This window comes from Ursus maritimus, unplaced genomic scaffold, assembly GCF_017311325.1.
Source record: "Ursus maritimus isolate PB19 unplaced genomic scaffold, ASM1731132v1 scaffold_10, whole genome shotgun sequence".
NCBI lineage: Eukaryota > Metazoa > Chordata > Mammalia > Carnivora > Ursidae > Ursus > Ursus maritimus.
Window position 1 is genome coordinate 9,648,841 of NW_024423344.1, and position 24,413 is coordinate 9,673,253.

The following is a 24,413-nucleotide window of genomic DNA, read 5'->3' on the forward strand; positions in this document are numbered from 1 at the left end:
GAGGAGATGTGGCTTGTTTGAGCACCAGTGAGCCCGGCACTATAGTATGGCCCGAGTGCAGGGGTGGAGTGATGCCACGTATGTCTTAGAGTTCTCCAGAGAAACAGAACCTATAGGACATACACACATGTACATGTAATACATTTTATATAGTGACAGAATATATAGAAATTGTAGATACGTTATATACATAATTTATATATTATATAATATATAGTATCTGTTATAAGTAAATATATATATAGATTTTTTTAATAAAGATTTTATTTATTTATTTGAGAGAGAGAGAGCATGAGAGGGGGGAGGGTCAGAGGGAGAAGCAGATTCCTTGCTAAGCAGGGAGCCCGATGCCGGACTCGAACTGTGACTCCAGGATCATGACCCAAGCTGAAGGCAGTCACTTAACCAACTGAGCCACCCAAGTGCCCCTATAAAGAGGTTTCTTATGAGGCATTGGCTCACCTGTTTATGGAGATTGAGAAGTCCCTAAGTCTGCAGTCAGCAAGCCAGAGACCCAGAGACAGCCGATAGTGTTAAGTTCCAGTCCCAGGGCAGAAGACTGATGTCCCAAGTCAACAAGTCAGGCATGTGAAGTTCCTTCTTAGTCAGCCTTTTGTTCTGCTCAGGCCTTCAGCAGATCATAGGACGCCTCCTCCTGTTGGGGAGGGCAGTCTGCTTTCCTCAGTCTACCAATTTAAATTTAATCTTATCTAGGAATACCTAGAAAGATGTTTGACCAAATGTCTGGGCACCCCGTGGCCCAGTCCAGTGGACACATAAAGTTAACTACCACAGTGTGTGAAGAAGGCAGGAGACCAGATCATCTGGGGCTGAGCTGCTTGGTAGGGTGGCCAGGGGCTCGTGAGCCATGATTGAGAACTCAAAATGTGGCCAGTGCCAGATGTCAGAGTGACACGGAATACGTTGGGTTAAATCAAAATGTTATTACAATTCATTTCACTGTACTTTTTACTTTTTGAATGTTGTTACTAGGAAATTTTAAATGATACAAGTGGCTCGTATTATATTTCTATTGACTAGAGCTGGTCTACAGGGCCTCATCGATGTAACAAGGAGTTTACAGTTCATTCTGAGTATCTTGGGAGGTGATCGAAGGGTTTCAAGATTGGGAATCACTTGCTAACTTAGATTTGAAGCAATTCATCTGCTGCTCTGGAAGAATAAGGTGTAAAGGAGCAGGAGTGGGAACAGTAGATCAGGTGGGAGACTCTAGTGGAGGGGCGGGGGCCACAAGGAAGTGGGGGCGTTGGGCTCTGCAGAGGCAGCAGAAGGGAGGCAAGTGGTAAGCCCTGGGATGTACTCAGAGGAGAACCAACAAGCTTTGCTAATGGGCCGAGTGGGGGCAGGGAGCAATGACACAAACCAAGATGACTCCTAGTGTTGGGGCCTGAGCATAGTGAGTGAGTGATGGTGCCACTTACTGAGATGGGAAAGACTGGGGGTATGTTAACTCAATGCCATGAAGCATAATGAGAGTAGGAAGAAAAAAGCAACAGGGGAGAAATACAAAAGAGAATTTGGGCTTTAGAATAGAGTTCAATCAACGAGACTAAAAGAGTCTGTTGAAAAGTACTGAAGGTGACAGGTGTGTGGGGTGACGAGCAGAAGGCCAGTGAGCGAGGATGGAGAGGTGATGAGGCAGGTCCAGCGGTGTGGGGGAAGTGGGAGCCCAGGCAGGCCGGAAAAGAATGAAAGATGGAGAAGTTGGATCCTGATACCTGCCTCTCTCTCCAAACTCCTGGAATCATCTCTCCCCACCACCGTATATACACACACGCACATACACATGTAAGCACACATACATATAAATCATCTATAATGGTGCTTTAATATAAAGGGAAAATTTGATATATTTGAACATATTAAAATTTAAAATCACAACGCAATGAAATATACTATAAATAAATTTTAAAAAGTGAAAGGCTGGAAAATATAATTTATATAGCAGACAAAGAAAGGATTAATATGCAGAATAAATGAAGAGTTCTTAATACATCAGTAAGAAAAATAGGCAGAGGATTTAATTAGGCTATTTTCAAACAAAGAAATGCACATGACTAATATGAAAAGACCCTAAGTGTCTGGCAAAAATTAAAATGATGAGACTTCGATGTCAGTAGGGTCTGGGGCATGTGGAAAGAGTTACCTTCGTGGCTGGGAGAGTAAATTAGTACCTCCTTGTGGAAGACTGTTGGACTGTGTCTAGCAAAACAGCAAACGAGCAGACTCTGAATCCAGCAAAAGCACCCCCGTGTATATTTCCTGTAAAGATACTGGTCCCTGTGTGCAAAGAAACAAGTAGAAGAATGTGTATTGCAGCACATGTAGCTACTTTAATAGCTAAAACTTGCAAACAGTCTAAGTGTTCATCAGTAGGAGGATAGGGAAATGAATTGTGGTACATTTTGCCTATTCACATGTGGCATTTTTTCAAAGATCTATAAACACACCGATAGGAAAAAGATCTTTAAAAATGTGGGTAGGTAAAAAGAAATTGCAATATATGATTCATTTAGCTAACCAAGAGCTGTGTTTTATATGTGTAGATAATATTTATAAGTACCTAGAAAGAGGTCTGGAAGAAAATCCACCAAATTGCCACGAGCAGTTAGCTCTGGAAGAGGAGTGCGGTTGCAGGCTTTGGGGAGTGGGAGCAGGGACGTGTTCTGTATCTCAGGAACCATCCCCAAGCTTTACTGTTAAAATGACATAATAAATTGTGCAGAAGTGGAGGCGGGCCTGGGTACATCCAGGTCTGTGTTATTTCTCTAATCCTCCATCAGCTGTCCCTGGCCTCTCTGACGAAGGTGATGTGAAGAGTGTCTGTGGCCGGCATACACGGAGAAACCGCACTGTGCTCCCGGACATAATTTCAGGACAATCCCCACGCTGTTCTCAGTTATAGCTTGCTCTCAGGTTATCCCATTCTGCTGGGGCCAGCTCTGCCAGCAGGTTCCACGAAGGCTCAGCTGCAGCCGAGAGCTCAAAGGCTCTCCAGGTCACCTCTGTGGCCCAGCTGCATGGAAATTAATTAGAGGCAGACCACGTCCCCCGGGGCTAGGGTCTCAGGGATGCCGAAGTCATTAGCAGCCGTGTTCAGCTCGGCTTCCATCTCTGTCTTCAGCAAATGTGTTGCGGGCTAAGGACGGTACAACTTTAATTCCCAGATAGTTTGTCAGAGTCATTGGGGTGCAGGGACCTCCAGAGACAGAGGTGTTTTTCATCAAATAAGAGGCAGCAGTGTGCTGGTTCCCCTGACCACTACAACTAAATTCCCCTTGCGCTAAGTGAGTGTGTCGTCCCTGGAGCACAGGGGGTGGTGACCATAGCAACAAATCACCCAAATATTATTTTGATCCCTTTGCCTTTTGTGACGCCTCCCTTTCCACTAACAACTCGTGTTACTGTTTTAATTACAACTAGCTCTCTTTCCTTCTTTTTCTCTGTCTAAACTCTCTCTAGGATCAAAGAAAGAAGTACAGAAAGACCAAGATGTTAACAAACCTGCTGTTTCATCTCCTAAGAGAACCGTGGTTTCAGCCACCAAGCTTCATTCGCCAGGTATTTAAGAAATGTGATCGGCGTCATTTGGGGAGAAGGCTCGAACTTGTAATTTATTTGGTTCGCGTGTCGTTAATGCAGCAGTGCCGGCCCATGTGATATGTGTGATATGTTCCAGAGCTTGACGTACATACACTGATGTGTTCTGACTCAAGATGAAATGAACCAGCTGTTGGCATTATTTTATGATAAAAAAAAATGAAATGTTACCGTGCTACTTTTAAGTGGTAGAATCTTCTCTGTTGTAGGAGTATCTGCTGTTCCGACAGCATGTAGAAATAATTTATAATCGAAAAACAGACTTTGAAGATTTAACTTCCAGAGATAATAGTATTTTCTAAAAAGAAGAAAAATAGAAAAGCAACAGATATCAAATACTTGCAATTTTGTCAATGAGGAAAGCATTTATTTACCTTCAGATATGAATAAACTAGGTAATGTCACTTGAGAGTGGAAAATGGCTTATATCATGAAAATTCATATTGTAAGGTATTAACTCCTTTGTAGAACACAATGCAATTAACCTCACAACATTTTCTTTAAGCATGAAAATTGTAGCAATAATAGCAGCTACTGTTTGAGTTCTTACTGTATCCCAGGATACCGGGTACTGTTCTAAGCTCTTTAAATGTCTTAGTTTATTTAATGCCTGCCGGGACTGAGACAGGCACGAGTATTGCCTCTCCCGTTACATGTGAGGTAATCGAGGTACAAAGATTTTCATTAATTTTCCCAAAGTCACAGGAAATAAGTAGTCGAGTCTCAATTTGATCCCAGCCACTCTGAATCCCACAACTCCATTCTTAGTCACTACTCTATTAATTGGAAAGCTTGGAGAATAGAGAACTTATTAATATTTCCAGTTAATTGAAAATGTACAGGAAAGAAACCCTTGCCACACGTGAGAGGGTCGGGAGACAAAGCTGTGTGCCTAAATAGGGTGGGAGGTCGGAGGGGAGGACCCTGCTTAAATCTGGAATTTCCGAAGGGTCACACCCTCACTGGATGAATTAGGAAGAAAAATAAGGCGAGCCTAGCCTCTTGCACCTTTGGCTCTGACAGAAAGTAGGGAAGTTCTTCTTTAGGGATTCCTCACCCCCAATCTGCCCTCCCTCAATTTAAGAGCTGGAATCCATGCTACCGCTGTGGTCTGAAAATTCAGTTTAACATGCTGTAGCACTTGTGTGCATATAGCAGAATAAAATGGAACATCATCAACACTCAAGGAGATAAGCCACCATGAGTAAGGTTTTTCTATGCCAGGAGAAGAGAGTAAAGGTATTGTGTAATTTTAGGCTTTGTTAAGTCGAACTATATGCATTAAAACTTCTAGGATAAGGGCGCCTGGGTGGCACAGCGGTTAAGCGTCTGCCTTCGGCTCAGGGCGTGATCCCGGCGTTACGGGATCGAGCCCCACATCAGGCTCCTCTGCTATGAGCCTGCTTCTTCCTCTCCCACTCCCCCTGCTTGTGTTCCCTCTCTCGCTGGCTGTCTCTATCTCTGTCGAATAAATAAATAAAATCTTTTAAAAAAAAAAACTTCTAGGATAATCAATACCATAGAGCATATAGTTCTGCACCAGTAGAGGGGAAAAGGTTGGAATGAGGGGTAAAAAAATACTTCAGCCAATGAAAGTGAAGGCAAAAACGGGAGAAAGGAAAAAGGAAAAAACAGAGAAGGCTAAAAGGAGGGAGGGAGGGAGAGGAGAGAGATTCAAAGAATAAGATCTTAGAAATGAGTTTAAAGACGTCATAATGAATGTACATGAACTAAATTCTCTAGACTAGATCAAAGATTTAGAGTACCAGCCTGGATTCACTTACTGAACAGTCGAAAAGTATGTATTAAATGCATGTTACATGCTGTGAAATCTAGCTTTAGACTGCTTACAAAGTATACACCTAAAATATAAGAATATTGAAAGGTTGAACATGAAAGGAAGTATTTATACCAAATAAATACTAAACAAGAGGAAATTTGCAGTGTTACGGTTTTGAAGCATCTTTCTAATGGTGTAATTAATAAATATGAAACCACACATTTGTAAAGCATAGACTTTGATACATTTTGACACATATACACATGAGAGACCATCACCACCATCCAGATAGTAAATGCATCTGTCATCCCGGAAGGTATCCTGGTGCCCCTATGTAATCCTACCCTCCTACCCCTCTGCACCCCCCCGCCCCCAGCCCCCCCATTCTATCTCTATAGATTAGTTTACATTTTCTAAAATTTTCTGTAAATGGAATCATATAGTATGTACTCTACTTTTCTCTGGCTTCTTTTACTCAGCATGGTTACCTGGAGTAGTCCGTTCCTAAAATTTCAGTGTGCAGATACAGTAATTTATCCATTGACCCATCAGCGCCCTGGGCTTCTACCCCAAGGATTTGGCTATTGTAAATAAAGCTGCTCTGCATGTTTGTACAAGTCTTGATATGGACATCTGCTTTCGTTTCTCTTGGTAAATATCTAGGAGTGGAATGCCTGAGTCATATGGTAGTTATTCATTTAACCTTTTAAAAATGTTAAAAGGTTTTCCAAACTGTTTTCCAAGGTGGTTGTACCATTTTATATTCCCAACAGTAGTGTGTGAGAGATCTAGTTCCTCCACATTTTCGCCAGTACTTGGTACGGCCGGTCTTCTTTTTAATTAAAGACATTGTAATAGGTATGAAGTGGTAACTCCTTTTAACTTGCATTTTCCTAATAACTACTGATGTTATGATGTTGAACAGCTTTTTATGTTTACTTGACATCTGTATATGTTCTTTGACAAAATATCTATTCAAGGGGCTCCTGGGTGGCTCAGTTAGTTAAGCGTCTGACTTGATTTCAGCTCAGGTCATGATCTCAGGGTTCGGAGATCGAGCCCTGCGTCAGGCTCCATGCTGGGTGTGGATCCTGCCTAGGATTTTCTCTGTCTCTCTCCCTTAGCCCCTCCCCTCCTGCTCTCTTAAAAAAATACATCTATTCCAATATTTTGCCATTTTTAATTGGGCGTTTTTCCCTATCTTATTGAATTTTGAGAGTTTTTATGTGTTTTGGAGACAGTTTTTTTCAGCTACGTGATTTGCAATCTCGCCCCACAATCTGTGGCTTGTTTTGCATTCTCCTAGCAGTGCTTTCGAAGACTACACGTTCTTAACTTTCCTGAAGTCCAATTCACATTTTTTTTCTTTTATAGACCCTGTTTTTGATGTTATCTAAAAAATCTTTGTATCACCCTAGATCACAAAATTTTCTTCTACATTTCTTTCTAAAAGATTTAAAGTTCTAGCTTTATATTTAAGTCTGTGATCCATTTCAGTTAATTTTTGTGCACAGTGTGAGGTGTGGCTTGAATTTCTTTCTTTTTTTTTTTTTTTTGCAGAGTAACATGCAACTCATTTCTACTCTGATCTTTATGATTTCTTTTACTCTGCTTATACTGGATTTAACTAGCTGATATCATTTGCTTGAAATCTTTCTTCTTTTCTAATGTGTGTGTTTAGTACAATAAATTTCCCTTTATTCACTGCTTTAGTTATAATTGACAAATTTTGATATTCTGGGTTTCATCTTCATTGGTTTCAGACTGTTTTCAAATTTCCTTTTATGATTTCTTCTTTACTCATGATTATTTCGAATTGTGTTTGCAGATATCTGGGACTTTGCAGAGACCTTTCTGATTTTATTTCTAATTTAATTCCATTGTGGTTAAAGAACATACTTTGGATGACTTGAATCCTTTTAAATTTATTGAGACATGTTTTATGAGTCACAACAAGGTCTGTCTTGGTAAGTGATTCATGCATACTTAAGAAAAATGTCTATTCTGCTGTATCTGTGTGAAGCCTTCTACAAATGCCATGGGTCAAGTTGGCTGATGGAATAGTTCAAGTATTCTATATCCTTACTGATTTTCTGTCTACAGGTTCTGTTCATAATGGAAAGAAAGCTGTTGAAATCTCAGAGTGTAATTGTGGACTTGTCTGTTTCTCCTTTCGGTTCTGTCATTATCTGCTTCCTGTGTTCTGAAGCTCTGCTATTAGGTACACAACCATTTAGGATCGTTTATCATTTTGATGAATTGCGCACTTTATCATTAGGAAATGACCCTCTTTATTCCTAGTAATATTCTTTTCCCCAAAATCTACTTTATTCAGTATTAGTTGTGCACTCCAGTTTTCCATTCGTTCAGCATGGCATACCTCCTTCCGTACTTCTCCTTGTCATCTGTTTGTTTCTTTAATTTAGGTTGGTTTCTTATAGGCAGCACGTAATTGACTCTTGCATTTTTCTCCAATCTGAAAGCTCTGCCTTTGATGTACATATCATGTTATTGATTTGATTGGGATGAAGTCCACCACCTTCCTATTATTTTCTATCCCACTCCACTTGTTATTTTTTCTTTTTTCCCTATTTTACTACCTTCTTTTATATTAACTGAATATTTGTTATGATTCCATTTGTTCCCTTAGCTGTATTGATGTATTAGCTATCTATATCTTATTGGGTTATTTTAGTGGTTGCTTTAGGGTTCATAGTTTTTCTCTTTAACTTTTCACGTTCTGGCTTGAAGTGATATTATATCACTTTAATTATAGTACAGTTGACCCTTGAACAACACAGGCTTGAACTGAGTGGATTTCCTTCTACGTGGGTTTTTTTTTTTTCAGTAAATACAGTACAGTACTGTAAACGTATTTTCTCTTTCTTATGATTTTCTTAATTACACTTTTTTCCTCTAGCTTACTTTATTGTAAGAATTCAGTATCTAGGGGCGCCTGGGTAGCGCAGTCGTTAAGCGTCTGCCTTCGGCTCAGGGCGTGATCCTGGCGTTCTGGGATCGAGCCCCACATCAGGCTCCTCCGCTGGGAGCCTGCTTCTTCCTCTCTCACTTCCCTGCTGTGTTCCCTCTCTCACTGGCTGTCTCTCTGTCACATAAATAAATAAAATCTTAAAAAAAAAAAAAAAAGAATTCAGTATCTAATACATATAACATACAAAATATGTGTTAATCAGTTGACTATGTTATCAGAAAAGCTACCAGTCAACAGTAGGCTGTTAGTAGTTAAGTTTTGGGGGAGTCAAAAGTTATATGTGGATTTTTGACTGCATGTAGGATTGTTGTCCCTAATCCCCGTGTGGTTCAAGGGTTAACTGTAAGAATCCTCTAACTCTATGCTTTCATCTCTCTCCTTCTGGCATTTGTGCTGTTATCAAACACTTTCCTTCCACATGTACCATAAACTTATACTACATTGTGGATTATCAATGCTATTTTCTTTCAAAGAGATTTAAATAAGAAAAAGGTCTTTTACCAATGTCCCTGATGAACATGATTGCAAAAATGCTCAACAAGATACTAGCTAATCAGATCCAACAGTGCACTAAAAAAGATTGTTCATCATGATCAAGTGGGATTTTTTTCCTGGGCTGCAGGGGTGGTTCAACATCCACAAATCAATCAACATGATGCACCACATTAATAAAAGAAAGGTAAGAACCACATGATCCTCTCAATAGATGCAGAAAAAGCATTTGACAAAATACAGCATCCTCAACATTATAAAAACCCTCAACAAATTGGAGGTAGAGGGAACACACCTCAACATAATGAAGACAATATATGAAAGACCCACAGCTAAGATCCTCCTCAATGGGGAAAAACTGACAGCTTGTTGGGAACACGACAGGGATGTACACTCTTACCATTGTTGTTCAATATAGTACTGGAGGTCCTAGCCTCAGCCATCAGACAGCAAAAAGAAATAAAAGACATCCAAATCAGCAAAGAAGAACTTGAACTTTCACTCTTCACAAATGATATGATACTCTATGTAGAAAACCTGAAAAACTCCACCAAAAAAATGCTAGAACTGATACAAGAATTCAGCAAAGTCGTGGGATATAAAACCAATGCACAGAAGTCTGTTGCATTTCTATACACCAATAAAGCAGCAGAAATAGAAATCAAGGAATCAATCCCATTTACAATTGTACCAAAAACCATAAGATAGCTAGGAATAAGCCTAACCAAAGAGTAAAAGATCTTTACTCTGAAAACTACAGAACACTTATGAAAGGAATTGAGGAGGACACAAAGAAATGGAAAAATAGTCCATGCTCATGGATTGGAAGAATAAATATTGTTAAAATGTCTATACTACCCAGTCTATACTATCAAAATAACACCAGCGTTCTTCACAGAACTAGAACAAACAATCCTAAAATTTGTATGTAATCAGAAAAGACCCCAAATAGCCAAAGTAGTGTTGAAAAAGAAAATCAGGGGTGCCTGGGTGGCTTAGTCATTAAGCGTCTGCCTTTGGCTCAGGTCATCATGCCAGGATGGGATTGAGCCCCACATCAGGCTTCCTGCTTGGCAAGCCTGCTTCTCCCTCTTCCTCTGCCTGTTGTGCTCTCTCTCTCACTGTCAAATAAATAAATAAAATCTTTTTAAAAAAAGAAAAGAAAAGAAAAAAAGAAAAAGAAAACCAAAGCTGGAGGCATCGTAATTCCGGACTTCAAGCTGCATTACAAAGCTGTAATCATCAAGACAGTATGGTACTGACACAAAAACAGATGCGTAGATCAGTGGAACAGAATAGAGAACCCAGAAATGGACCCTTAATTATATGGTCAACTAATCTTCAACAAAGCAGGAAAGAATATCCAATGGAAAAAAGACAGTCTCTTCAACAAATGGTGTTGGGAAAATTGGACAGCGACATTCAGAAGAATGAAACTGGACTACTTTCTTACACCATACACAAAAATAAATTCAAAATGGATGAAAGACCTAAATGTGAAACAGGAATCCATCAAAATCGTAGAGGAGAAAACAGGCAGCAACCTCTTTGACCTCAGCCACAGCAACTTCTTACTAGACATGTCTTCAGAGGCAAGGGAAACAAAAGCAGAAATTGATTGTTGGGACTTCGTCAAGATGAAAAGCTTCTGCGCAGCAAAGGAAACAATCAACAAAACTAAAAGGCAACCTATCGAATGGGAGAAGATATTTGCAAATAACATATCAGACAAAGGGCTAATATCCAAAATCTATAAAGAACTCATCAAACTCAACACCCAAAAAAACAAAAAATTCAGTCAAGAAAGAGGAAGAAGACATGAACAGACATTTCTCCAAAGAAGACATACAAATGACCAACAGACACATGAAAAAATGCTCAATATCACTCATTAGCAGGGAAATACAAATCAAAACCACAATGAGATACCACCTCACACTGGTCAGAATGGCTAAAATGAACAACTCAGGAAACAACAGATGTTGACGAGGATGCAGAGAAAGGGGAACCTTCTTACACTGTTAGTTGGAATGCAGACTGGTGCAGCTATTCCAGAAAACGGTACAGAGTTTCCTCACAAAGTTAAAAATAGAGCTACCCTATGACCCAGCAACCACACTACTAGGTATTTATCCAAAGGATACAAAAATGGTGATTTGAAGAGGCACATGCACCCCAATGTTTATAGCAGTGATCTCCCCAGTAGCCAAAATGTGGAAAGAGCATAGATGTTCATTGGTGGATGAATGGATAAAGAAAATGTGGTGTGTGTGTGTGTGTGTGTGTGTGTATATATATATATATAATGGAATATTAGCCATCGAAAAGAATGAAATCTTGCCATTTTCAACAACGTGGGTGGAACTAGAATGTATTATGCTAAGCAAAATAAGTCAGAGAAAGAAAAATACTGCATGATTTCACTCTTGCAGAATTTAAGAAACAAAACAGATGAATAAAGGGGAAGGGAAGGAAAAATAAAATAAAAACAGAGAGGGAGGCAAACCATAAGAAGTTCTTTAAAAAAGAACCCACTTATGCCTACAGAACTGTGGATGTCTAACCTACAGAGCTGTGACCGGTAGAACAAACAAATAGGTGTTATTATTTTCAAAAGAAAAAGGAAAGGAAAATTAGCAAACACACCATAAGAGAAACTATCCAAAATGAAATACACAGAGAAAAATGACTAAAAGAAATAAGCAGTGTCGGAGTGCCTGGGTAGCTCAGTCAGTTAAGTGTCTGTCTTCAGTTCAGGTCATGATCCTAGGGCCCTGGGATCGAGTTCCGTGTTGGGTTCCCTGCTCAGCAGGGAGTCTGCTTCTCTCTCTCTCTCCCCGCCCCCCCGGCTCATGCTCTCACTCTCAAGTAAGTAAGTAAGTAAGTAAGTAAATAAATAAATAAATAAATAAATAAATAAATAAAATCTTTAAAAAAAAAGAAATTAACAGAGTTATGTTTGGAAGGAGCTGTGGTCAACTTCAAGTGGCCTAAAGTATGTATAATTGGAGTCACTGAAGAGGAGGGCTTAGGCCTGAACATTTCTGAAGAAATGATGGGCAGCAATTTTCAAATTTTAGCAATTGTTATAATACTATGAAACCATGATTTTTCACCCTTGGAGAAAAGTTCAAATTAACCTTGATACCTGTACTTCTTATAAATAATAAGAAATTTACTGAAGATGAGAATATTTTTATGTCAACCTTTATTTTACCTAGAGAGTGGGTTATAGTGACAAATGTTTCATAGTTGACTTTGGATTATAACTCCTGGAGTTTTTTGTTCATTTATAAACCAATATAGAAAAGAATCTACTCTCTCCTTTCTAGAGCATAGCAGTTTCATACCCAGTTTAGTCATTCCTGCCTTCACCCATGGTCAGGACTGGCTGGAAGGAAATTTCCTACCCTCATGCCACTTGCTGCTCACCTTCCCCACCACTAGCCAACGTCTGCAAACAAGTGCCGGGACTAAATAGGGAAATAGTGTGCTACTTGGCAAAATTTTCTGGAATAAATTTAGATCTATTTAAGACAAATAAAGCCTGTCCAAGACCATGAAGAACTGGGCACCTGTGTTACCTAGGGGCTCCTGCTGGTGCCAGTCTGCAAGAATCAGACTTCCTTTCTGCTGGGTTGTTGGCCAAACTCCTGAAGGGCTTTTCCTTAAACCAGAAGGCTATCTAGCTAAGCTGTGTCCTATGATTCTTATTTACAAGGGTTAAGGTCATGGTCCTTCTCAAATGTTGTAAATAGGCAGATTCCAATGCTGCCCTGTTTGTTTATCATGTCAGTTAAGCTTCAGGCTTTAAGATTAAACCACGCTTTTCCATCCATTAGAATCCTCTAGATAGTGAGCGGGTGGCTGCAGATGAATTTTTAATATTCTCTTTCCATTTTCAAGGGCTGCGTTCTCCCCAGTGCTCTGCCTTTGCACGCAAACAGCTTGCATTCACCTTTATGGGACTATAAGGTTACTGGCTTTTTCCTCTGAGCTGCCAGTTGTCACTGGGATCATCACAGATTCTATCTGCCCCTAATTAGACTTATGCAACCAGTAGGATGACCAAGGAAGAGCTGGAATTGGGGCGAGATTGAGATAATGGGAGGATGTTCTGGATTTAGAGTATGCTCCAATACTGTGAGATCTGTCAGAGATGCTGCAGAGTGGGCCAACAGTGTGCTGAAGGGGGAAGAGTCCTGGGCAAGGAGTAAGAAATGTGAAATACAGACCGCTGGGCTCTCTCTGACCATGGATGGCCTCAGGTCAAGGACGGGACCTCATTCCTGTGCACTCCTCACTGGAGCTCACACAGGTCGTTCACAGAGTAGGTGCTCAATAAAAGCTGTCAAAGATTTTGCTTCCCCACAAAACACATGACAGAAAGTGTGCATATGAAGTCAGCTGTCATCCATAGGTCATGGCAAGACACTGGTCTAGGTGTTGCTGTTCATATATTTCCTATCAAAGAGTTGCTGAAGGGATAAGCCTCATTAATAGTTGGGAAGTTTACAAGGGGCAGTCAGTACAAAACTGGTTATTTCCACTCTTTTTCACTTCATTTAAAGACTCCAAACCATCAATAAGCCTTATTTGGAAAGCTTTTATTCATTAAATCGGCTTCCTCTTTCAACTGAGTGGAAATCAGAAGGCTATTGTAGGAGACCAATTTTTGGGAAGGAGACCAAACGCATGGAAGTAGGCTGTCTGACTGTGGAGAAAGGTCAGTGGCATGCCTGCCGGCTTTGAACCTTCAACTGCCCTGGAAGTAGTATAAATACCACAAGGAACAGGGAAGGAGATGATAACAAAACCTCCCAGCACCTGGAAGTGTCCTCAGGCGACATGGCAGCCCCTCATTTAAAGCATTTCTCGGGCTCTTCCAGAGAAACAGAGGTGTAGGAGGCCGGAAGTCAGTCACCGTCAGTACATCTCATCCCGGCGCCAAACACATGCTCCACGAGCTCCGTGTGATCACTGCCCTCTGCAAGTTTTCCATCATGTTCCCTTAACGCCTTATTTCCTAAGCCGATTGGCATTTTAGCTCCATTATGTGCTGGCTCTTAGGAGAAGACAGTAGAAATTCTCCTTAACTTTTAGTGAAACAGGTGAAGCTGGCTGTGTGTCAGTCTTTTTTTTCCCACATAAGCTCTCTGTCTCCAGGAGGGTAGATGAGCCCGTGCAGCTGTCCTCGAGTACCGTCCTGGGAATGGTGTGACATGTGGGTGGACGGGAGAGTAAGTGACAGAACAATACTTCAGGGAGTTAGCTAGAGAGGTACTTAACAAACATTGACAGCACAAGAAAGAATACTGGTTTTGGTGAGACCCCAAAATATGCTGCTGACAGTAAAATGATTTGGTCCTAGGCAGAGTTCTATCTAGCTGATCTGTTGAGAAAATGGCAGAACCCTTTTCAGCTAAAGCACTACATAACTCCACAACCAACCTTGTGTCTCTGGTTTTCCTTCCAGTAAGTCCTAACGTTGGGGCCTGAGTCTTAGTCTGTGCTGTGACAGTGGTTGGAGGCCACATGTGGAGCTGGCTAGGCGTCCCTAACAAAGATTGGTTTCGTAAGGTGTCAGAAAGGAGCAAATCGTAGACACGTGTGTGGATACCAAAAGCTGATGTTCTCAGGGGAACCTCTGTCTTGGCTCAGAACATCAGTTTGGTGGCCTCGTGAGTAGAATTTGGACTGAGTGTACTGGTGTTCAGTAGAACACTGAATTTTGAGTGTGTGAATCAAAGCAATTTCATAATAACGTTGGTATCAAAGTGAACTCCAGGAATAGGACTTCACCAAATCCTTTCTTTATGTTGTCCATTCACCAGGGAGTATCATTGCTAGCCTAATACTAACGATAATGAGGAAAATAATCATGGTAATAATAATAAGAACAACAGGGTAAAAATCTGACAACCAAAAACACACAACATGAGTGCTTACAACATGCACAGATTCAGACATGATTCTACATGCCACAGATTGCAATTAGCTCCAACTCACTGAGCTAGAAGTATCTTTTATTATTTCATTTAGATTTCTAAAAGAAGGGCCTTCTATTATATATATATAATGGTGTAGGGCACATGGTATCGCAACACATTAATTAAAACACTGGAGTGTTTTATAAAACCACCAGCCACACCAATTAAATGGAAAACAGTAATCATGAAAAAGAAAATCTACCTTGGGTCTTGGGCCATGTCTTAGAGTTTAATGTAGGCAGCAGTAAAATCTCCCACATTTTGTTGATAATTATTTTTCTTTTGTGACCAGTATTGAGAATATCGGGATTGAGCACGTACTAAGATTGATTTGCCTAAGATGTGCAAGTGAATTTTCTGGATTATTATGTATTCCACTGTTGTAAAGACAGTTTTAAAGAAGCATTAATTTCACATTCGACTACTTCATTAAGCCGTAATAGTTGAAGATATGTCATACGCGAGGTGGCTTTTTGCAATCTCTGATGATTTCTTAAGAAGAGGAAGATTTAGTTAAAATGGGCACGGTTGCCGTTAACTTAACAATCAGAAGTATTTTGATCAGTTAACCATTTTTCCCCTTAAAAGATGAGGCCACTTGAGTGTTCAGGAGAGTACGCCTGCTACCCTGCCGTGTGTCAGTGGATTGGATACCGAAGAGACCATTTTCTGATCGGTTTTCTGTTACTCCCTGATATTTTGGAGGGGGGCAGGAGAGACCAAAGAACTTTTGAAATATTGAAGTTTGTTTATGATCACGTGCTCAGTGTCCATGTCACGTTCTCTACTTGAGCAAAGGAAGGAATGTTCTTGGGGAATAGAGGTCCACAGTCTACCACCGAGGTTTTTCTGTGGGTACCAGGCTGGGTCTGCGCCTCACACCGGAAGCACAGGTTCTGAGAGAAATGCTCGCTCACCCCTGGGTCTTTGATCGTGATACACTGCTCACCTGTGAGCTCTTCCCCGGGGGCCTTGCCTTTACCCCCCAAGCCTCCACCTAATAGTCATTCTCCTTAAAGCCTCCCCCACCCTGTCCCCAGCCCCAGGTGGAGTTTCTGGTTCCTTCCTCTGTGTCCTCCCCACACCCACTGTTTGCCCGGCAGGAGCTGGACCTCAGAGGGCCTGTGGGCTATGGGAAGGAAGGAACACTTTGTTTCTACCGAAATGGAGCACAGCTGCAGGGAGGGGTCCACGCAGGTCTGGAGCTGTTTTATATTCATAAAGATCATTCTGGCTGTTGTGCAGTGAAAGCTGAGAAGCAGCAGGGCTTCCCATTAGAAGGTGGAGGTTATGGTGGCTTGGACTGGACCTTTAGCTCTGGAGGTGGCATGAGCGATCATGTGGGGGGATTATTTTGGAGGACATTGATGCCATAGGAATTTAAAGCCAGAAATCCCTGGAGCAGAGGTCATGAGAGGTATGATTGACCCTGATTATCAAAGAGAGGGTCTGTAAAGCAACCTGAGGAAGGGAGAGAGGGGGGATGTGTAGGCATTACTCCCGGATGGCCAGTTCAAAGGTTGCTAGGTTCTAATTCTAACTTCAGCCTGGATTGGCTGATTTATTTCCCATTAGACATTTTCACAGAGTAATCCCCTTGAAGGAAAAAAACCCAAAAGACAAGAACCTGCGTCAGTCTCTCTAAGCAGACCTAGTAGACCTGCAGGGAGCTGGAAGGAAGCTGACGATTTTGTCTGGTATTCTTTTTCTAAGCATGAAACTCTGCCCTGAGAGCCACATGAACAGAGAAAACATTTTAAGTCCCTGTCTGTTTTTTCTTGTCAGTACCCAAAATGACCAGCCTTCTCGGCCACTCGCTCTGAATGAAATCCTTCTATACCCAAGAGCTGTTGTCACATTTGGGACGAATGCTTTTTCACTAGCGGCTGTTATTCTCTACAGGATACCCCAAACAGAGGACTGCGGCGCCCCGAAATGGGTTTTCCCCCAAGCCAGACCTGCAGACCCGCGAGGCCGAGAGGCAGCTGGTACAGCGGCTGAAGGAGAGGTGCCAGCAGCAGGCCAGGCAGCTGGGCCTCGTGCAGGGGGAGCTGCGGAGGGCCTTGTGCGGCTTCCAGGCGTTTGCCGTGTCCACTCAGTATTTCTCCAGAAAGGTGAGGCCACGTTTGGTGAATGTTGAGGGGCTTTTTGCTGGAGAGGTGGGTGGTGATGGTGACAGCTCTGTGTGTGTGTGTGTGTGTGTGTGTGTGTGTGTGTGTGTGTGTCTTAGTTTGGGTTTCGGGTTAGAGATTGATTCGATTTTCAGAAGGTCATACAAAATCTCCAGCAGCAGCATCTAACGTCTCAGGAGCCAAGATTATACTTATGTGTGAGAGAAATTAGTCTGGGGAGAATGCTTTAGTAACCTTGATTTCAAAAGGGAAAGTTATGTAGAAAAGGAAACAAGAACTTGTAAAAGAACATTTTGAAGGTGAGATCTTTGAAAAGGCTGGAACGTGAGATTGTTTGCGTTTTAGGGATGAAATGGCCAAATTCTAAAATTTCTGCACATTTCAGATAAAAGGGAGGCAGGGCCACAGTGCTGTTCCACTTTGGCTTTTGTTGGGAAATGGAACATGCCAGGTCTGGAGGCATCATGGCCGAGGACTCGGGGCCACGCTCACAGTGTTCACAGAGCAGTATGGTGTGGACGGCATCCTCTCTCCTCCCTTGGTTTCTCTGAAAATGCAGAGAGTTGGTTTCTTCCAGCAGATAAGTTGTCCAGAGGCTCCTGGGGCCATCCACACACTGAGTCTGCTATTAGCCGTGACGTAGCTAAGCTTTCCCACCTCTCAACATGGAGCAGAGGTTAATGGGAGCCTGGTGTCTGATGGAATGCACTTGTGTTCCAGCAAGAAATAGCCAAGGCATGTTTGGGGGAGAAGATGAACATTACCTTCGAGGTTTAAACAGTATGAATCAGCATGGTAAGAATCCATAAGGCATTTTGAGTTTCATATATGGACCTTCTGGTAACTATAAATGGGAGGAAGTAAAAATACTTTGTAAGTGCTCTCCAAATCAGAACATGGAATAGCTAAGTGTCTGGCTACGTTAAAGAAGAAAAGCAGAAGAATGTTAAGTCGTACCACGTCCCTGGTTTTGTTATCACCTGAACATTAAAGCACGGAGGACTCTGGCTTTTTATGACATCCTACAGCCCCGCCTGCCCCCAGTACAGAAGCCTGAGCTGCCTTTTTTGTGGTCGTTGTTGTTCTTTTCTGTTTCACTCAAAGCTTTCAGCAGAAAGACCCAGTCACCAATTTGTTGGTGTAATGAAAGACAAGAAGAACAGACCTTCAGCCTCTTTCCCAACCACAGTGTTCACAGTGAATGACCACTTCAAATTGTATACCTTCCTTTCTGGTCTAGTACCATGGGTATCAACATTGAATAGCTCAAGTCACTCTACACCAACCCCTGTAAGAATTAAAATTACAAACACATTTTTGAGGGGCCAGCGAGGCCTGATTGCTGTGGTAAATAGTGAGCAGTTTTCTTATTAGAGAAACAGAGGCATGTTTTTTGTTTTTCAGCTTATGCGTATTTTCCACTGACTGTCAAGTCTTTAATAAAGAGAGGAGAACAGGGTTGTCCATTGAGGTTCAATGATAACACTGATGTTGTCACCCTGCCCTTCTGGGAGTACTCTTCCCATGCATCAGCCAGTGTTTTAACAAATCCTTTGTTTAAATTTTAATTCCACTATAGTTAACACACAGTGTTACATTAGTTTAGGGAGTACAATAGAGTGATTCAGCTATTCCATACATCACCCGGTGCTCATCACACAACCGATCCTTGATGAAAGTTTCTACGGCTAGACCTATCAGCAGACACTGGTGTAACATATTGGTAATATGTGCTGTGTTCCCAAGGTGGAACTTTTGGACCCCATTTATGGCACTATGGCAGAGAAGGGAGTTCCTGTGCAGAAATTAAGGGTTGGTTCCCCATAGTTATGTAGTTCTGTGCCTCCAGAATAGTCCTTGTTGGCCCATGGACCAAGAGCTTTATTTCTCTGAAGCATACACATGGCTCTTAAATCAGAGACCAGAAAGGTCTAGCAGGTGATTTGTAGGCATCGCCTTCAGACCTCCCTACTTCTCGACTTGCACTCGGCATGACATTGCAGCAAGACGGATGGCAGACATGAATTTCATTTTCTTTTCAGTAAATCACAACCCGCAGCTCCAGACAGGCCTCCCAAACGACCATGGCATTTCACCTCCCACACAATGTGTGCTTTTCTATCTTTCCGATCTCAACTCCCTCTCCGGATAAACCCCAGAACTAAAAATGGGCGTGTTAAAAAAAAAAAGTCTGTAATTGAACATAAGTGGTTTCCGCAGAGGCTGCCACGTGTCCTACGTGGTTAAGATGGTTGATTTGAGAGTTTGCCCAGTTGTACCAGATTAGACTAGGAGGTGGGAGGCAGGGGCGGGAGCACCTAAGAAAATAGAGGCACAGCAACCAGGAAACCTCCAATGGTGGAACCCTCTCTTCCAAGGTCCCTGATCCCAAGATGCTCAGGGGCACTCTCTTGGGAAGCCAGTACTTTATAATTCTGTGTGGGGGTAGCCAGAGCCCCTCATGCCAGCTCTGAAGAGCGTGACCTCTATGGCCAGCGTGAAAAGGCAGTATCTCTTTTCTTTTGTGGTTAGAAGACTAGACTATGTCTCTTGGAAGTCGATTCATGTATTGTTTCTATACTGTAGCAGATTGGTCTGCAAAGCATGGCGCGGTAGGGAGGGCACGAGACCAGCAGGGAGTCAGCCCCATCTTCCGCTCCGTCTACATATGAAATCTTGACCAAGTTACTGCCCCTCTCTGAGCCTCATCACATCACCAGAAGGAGTACTATCCTTGCCTTGCTCCGGCTTCACAAGCCAAGTCCCCTCTGACCAGTCATGCTTGAGTCTCTGTTTCCTTAATTTCAAATAGGGTTAATCATGCTTCACAAAATTATTGTAAGAATGTCGTAAATTAATGAATGAAGTTACTTCAAACAATTATTGAGTGAAACCTTCTTTTTGAGTACAAGGAAATCTGACAAAGCCCTGCCCTCAAATATCTGACTCTCAAATAAGATGAATAAGACATAGATGAGACAAAGCTAAAACATAGTACAAACCACTCTTATTTCTCTATAAATGCACATAAAGAGTTGGCCTGGAGTGTACTTTAGGATAGAAATAATTTTCTAGTCTAGCTATTCAGCTGCTGCTATATATTTTTTTCCAGAATGTGCTGATACCATTAAGGATGTATTGGAAGTAAGTCTCAGTGTATGGGAAGTCACTAGAAAAAAGGAATTAGAAGCCTAGATAAGAATCTCCCATTCCGGCCCCATGCTTCACAGCTCCTGGCAGAGCAGCTGTGAAAACTGTCGGCTGTGACACAGCCTGAGCCCGGTGTCCAGGGATTCCAAGATGCCACATTTAGGTGCTAACATCAGCCTCACACTTGCGCTCGTTCCAGGCAGCGCCGCCCCGGCCTGGTCCTCACCACAGGGCAGACAGATCTGCTGAAATCTGTGCTGCGATACCTGCGGGTGGTGTAGTAATGAGCCTGACTCTCCGACTCTGCACTTCTTAGGGTCAAGTTGAATGATCCTTATTTTTTCTGGCTGCCTGGTTCCCCGGGAATGCTACTCTTTAGCAGCCCCTGGTGGCCAATCCAGGAAACAACGCAGGCAACGGTCCTGTATTAAGTGGTGTGCTGTGTACCATCAAGTTTTATACAAGTTACATCTGAGGGTGTATTGTTTTTCATCTTATTTTTAGTAAGATTTGTTATGTTTATTCAGTATTTTTATGTTGATTTGCATCATTTTTATCTTTGGCTTTATAAATGTGGTAGTAGATCATGGGTTTTAATTTCTTTATTATCACATAGTTTAGGCATAAAAGACTTGAAAACGAATATGAAATGTTTGTGTACTATATAAGCTTAATAAAAACTAATAATGCATCAGCCTCCTTTTTCCCCTGTGTGTATATATATATATATATATATAGTTTTTACTATTTGATCTTATATTACACAATCATTTTAAATACAGAAGAGAAGAAAGAACAACATTCAAACACCCATCATCTATATTTAATATTTATTAACATTTTGCTATATTCACTTGATCTATGTTACTGTTGTTAGTTAAGGGTATATATTTTTAAATATAGTTTCTATATTTCAACTTCAACTTTTCAACTCACTTTCATTAGTAGATTTTTATCAATGCTGCCTCTACCCTATGGAGGTTTCTATGGAGGACTTAAAAGTAAAAGGCAGAACTCCTTAAAAACAATATCACTCCTGCTTATTGACCATCTCCAATGTCCCACACACGTTAGATATATTTTATATGTATATATATGTATGTATAATACAGTATATTGTGTATGTAATATGGTATGTACATAAGAATGTACATAATATGTACATAAGATACATAGGATATAATATATAATCATATATATAATATATATCTATTTGTAACATTTATATTATTGTAACCATCACGACAACAACCCTGCAAGGCTTAGACACTATTCTCATACGACAGGTGAGGAAACTGAGCCTAGGGAGATTATGTAGCCCTTCTAAAGACCACATAATTAGAAAGGGATGGGAGCCATGATATAAAAGCAGGTTAGTCCATATTCAACACCCATGTTTTTCCACAGGATTATGTGCTACCTCTCCCTCTGCCCCTCTAACCTTCAAGGTACTCTTAATGTAATTAAGGAGAAAAGAACATAATCGGAAAAAGCAAAAAGTAAAACAGTTATCAAAAAGTTAACACTTGGACAGGATGTTAACAGAAAACTATTTAAAGTAATATTTAACCTGTTGCCATAAAGAAAAGGGTATGTGCACAGGTGCAAGCCCGATTATTGTGAATGGGAAGACCACTGTGAATGGTCTAAGAAGGGGACTCGGAAGAGCCATGAAGGACATGAGTGGGATTCTAGATGAGTGAAGATGAAGGAAGAGCATATCATATGTGGGAAGGGGACATTCAAAGTCTGTTGTCTGCAAAGTGGTGTCCTAATGATTTATGAATAGAGACCTAGGCACTCAGGAATCATTTCTAAAATGCAATGATTGCTCTGTAACAGATCGAAAACCCCTCGTAGTGAAGACCACCCAGATTCATCTTCATGCTCCAGAGCCCTTGGCTTTGTTGTTTGGTCAGAGTAGGGTGAGTGCTAAAGGGGAGAAGAGAAAAGACAGGTGTAGAATCTCTTTGTAAAATAAATGCTTGCTGGCTTTAGCCATTTGGTATATTCAGATTTTAAAACCCAGGAATTTATCAGAATAAATGTCTGCCCTAGAGCTCCAAAAGCAGTCAAGATGCCATTATATCCAACCGCCAAAGGATTTTGTATTTCAGAGACTTTTCCATTGAATGGAGCTCTCAGAGCTGAATCAAAATTGAGAACAGTAAGCTCTTTGTTGTTCCTTAAATCCTTAAAAAAAAAAAAAAGATCATTTAAATATAGTGTTTTCTGTCCCCCTCCTTTATAGACAATGCCCTATGATTATCTTTTCTTCCCTTAATTTTATCTTGAATAACTAAAGGCTTAGAGAGAATGTGAACACTTCTGACGATTCTTCAGTGTGTAACGTAGTGGGAAATGTTAGTGAAGTAGTAAATGGACCGTTCAGTGACTGCTGTTCTGGAAGAATGTATGTGTCACAACAGTAAATGTGGCCGCAGTACCTTGCTGGGACAACAGTGAGTGTTCGCTTTTACTTTTATGGCTCTAGCTTAAGGAAATTCTTAGCATAACCCCCAAAATATCAAAATATTCCCAATATCAGAGAGTGGAAATCCCTCCACTAGGCCAAGCAGCTCTTTGAAATATTAAGAACCTCTGGCTTAGGGTGTCAACAATGGAAAGCATCATGACAGATAGAAAATAAAACTTAAAATTACAAAGTCTTTTCAACTTTTATGGAAGATCCCCAGTACTGGTCCCCAATAAGAGCTAACTTCACTGATAATAATATAACTGTCATAGTAAGAAAATAATAGATATTTGACTAAGGTAGAAATTGCCCCCATTCAGTTCATCTCTCTTAGACTTTGTCATAAATAGTTTCCTTTTTTAAATTAAATGATACCTCTTTTGAATACAGATGGATGCCAAGGGAGAGGAAAGATGAGTTTCATTTGCTACTTTTGAAAGGAAGCCTTCAGGCTTCCCCCAGCCCCTGGTGGGCAGTTGGTTAGAAGTGTTCTGTAGTAAAAGTGCATGCCTTTAAAATATGCAGAGATGCAGAATTTAGTGTCCTTTTCCTACAGGCCAAGGAGGCAGGAGAGCATTGTGGAAATGGCACATCACAAGGCCATGCCACTCAACCTCTTTAGACCCACGCCCTCTGATAAATACCACAGTCTCTGCTTTGGTGTCACTGGAAAATTTATTTTAAAAGAAGTGAATTGCTGTAAACTCCCCTCTAAGTAAAAGCAAGTCAAAGGAATGATAACTTTAAAGAAGAGATACTGACTGGAGAGATGGGAGATACATTTGCCTCGGCTCCAAAACCTCTTTCCTGTGAGAGAGGAGTTTGTTAACTTTTCTAAACCTCAGTTGTTTTGTTTTGTTTAAGATTTATTTATTTGAGAGAGAAAGAGAGAGCGTGAGCAGGGGGAGGGACAGAGGGAGAGAGAGAATCTTAAGCAGACTCCCTGCTGAGCATGGAGCCCTATGTGGGGCTTGATCTCACGACCCTGAGATCGTGACCTGTGCCAAAATCAAGAGTCAAGCAGTTAGCTGACTGAGCTACCCAGGTACTCCACCTAGACCTCAGTTTTTCGATGAAATGGGATAACTAAAGGTCCAACTTTGGGGACAAGACTAGAGTGTCACGCGCTGGCGTGTGTGATGTCATTTAGCTCCTCTAACTCTGTGAGGCAGTGCCGTAGTTTACCTGCCAGAGCGTGCTCAGCCCTTGCTGGGGTGATGGAGTATGCCTGTGCCTCGGGGAGGCCCACTTAAAGTGTACCTGCTGTGTGACGATCACAGTCTAGAAAATACGATAAATTTCTCTCTTTGGGAAAATCATTTTTAAGTAAGAAACTTCTGTGGAACACTGAAAGCATGAGTGAATGACTAAGGATATCACTGCCTCCTGCAGCTTCTCCAGGACAGTGCCCGCCAGCACAGAGAGATGGAGAGAGAAAGCTGCCTAATGAGGCCGAGCCCTCTCCTTGACTCCTTTTGGCATCTGCTTCCTGAAAGGGGCAAATGCCGTGGTGGATTGTTCTGTACCTTTCCACCTGGGGCAAGAGTGGGGAGCATGGACTTGTGTGAGGCACCTGTTGCCAGGAGAGAGCTCTGCTGAGAGCCTCCTTCCATGGCTCCCACCCCACCTCCTCCTCAACACACGTACGGTCTGAATCATGCCTGATTCCAAGGACACTTCACTCGCCGCCCTGGCTGTTCTGTTTAATGCAACACCTATTTGGTAAATGGAACATTTAAAAGCTACCGTCAGATCCTGACTTCTAATTCCTGAGAAGATA

At 41.5% G+C, this 24,413-nt stretch overlaps 1 long non-coding RNA gene across 1 annotated transcript in view; it reads left to right on the plus strand.

Moving 5' to 3' along the window:
• Positions 1 to 16,980, plus strand: part of LOC121100528 — a 43,171-nt gene extending 26,191 nt beyond the window's left edge. Inside the window, exons 2-3 of the long non-coding RNA XR_005832286.1 lie at positions 3,484 to 3,582; positions 16,778 to 16,980. This is a non-coding gene — a long non-coding RNA (uncharacterized LOC121100528). The remainder of the gene's footprint in view (positions 1 to 3,483; positions 3,583 to 16,777) is intronic.
• Positions 16,981 to 24,413: the final 7,433 nt, after the last annotated feature.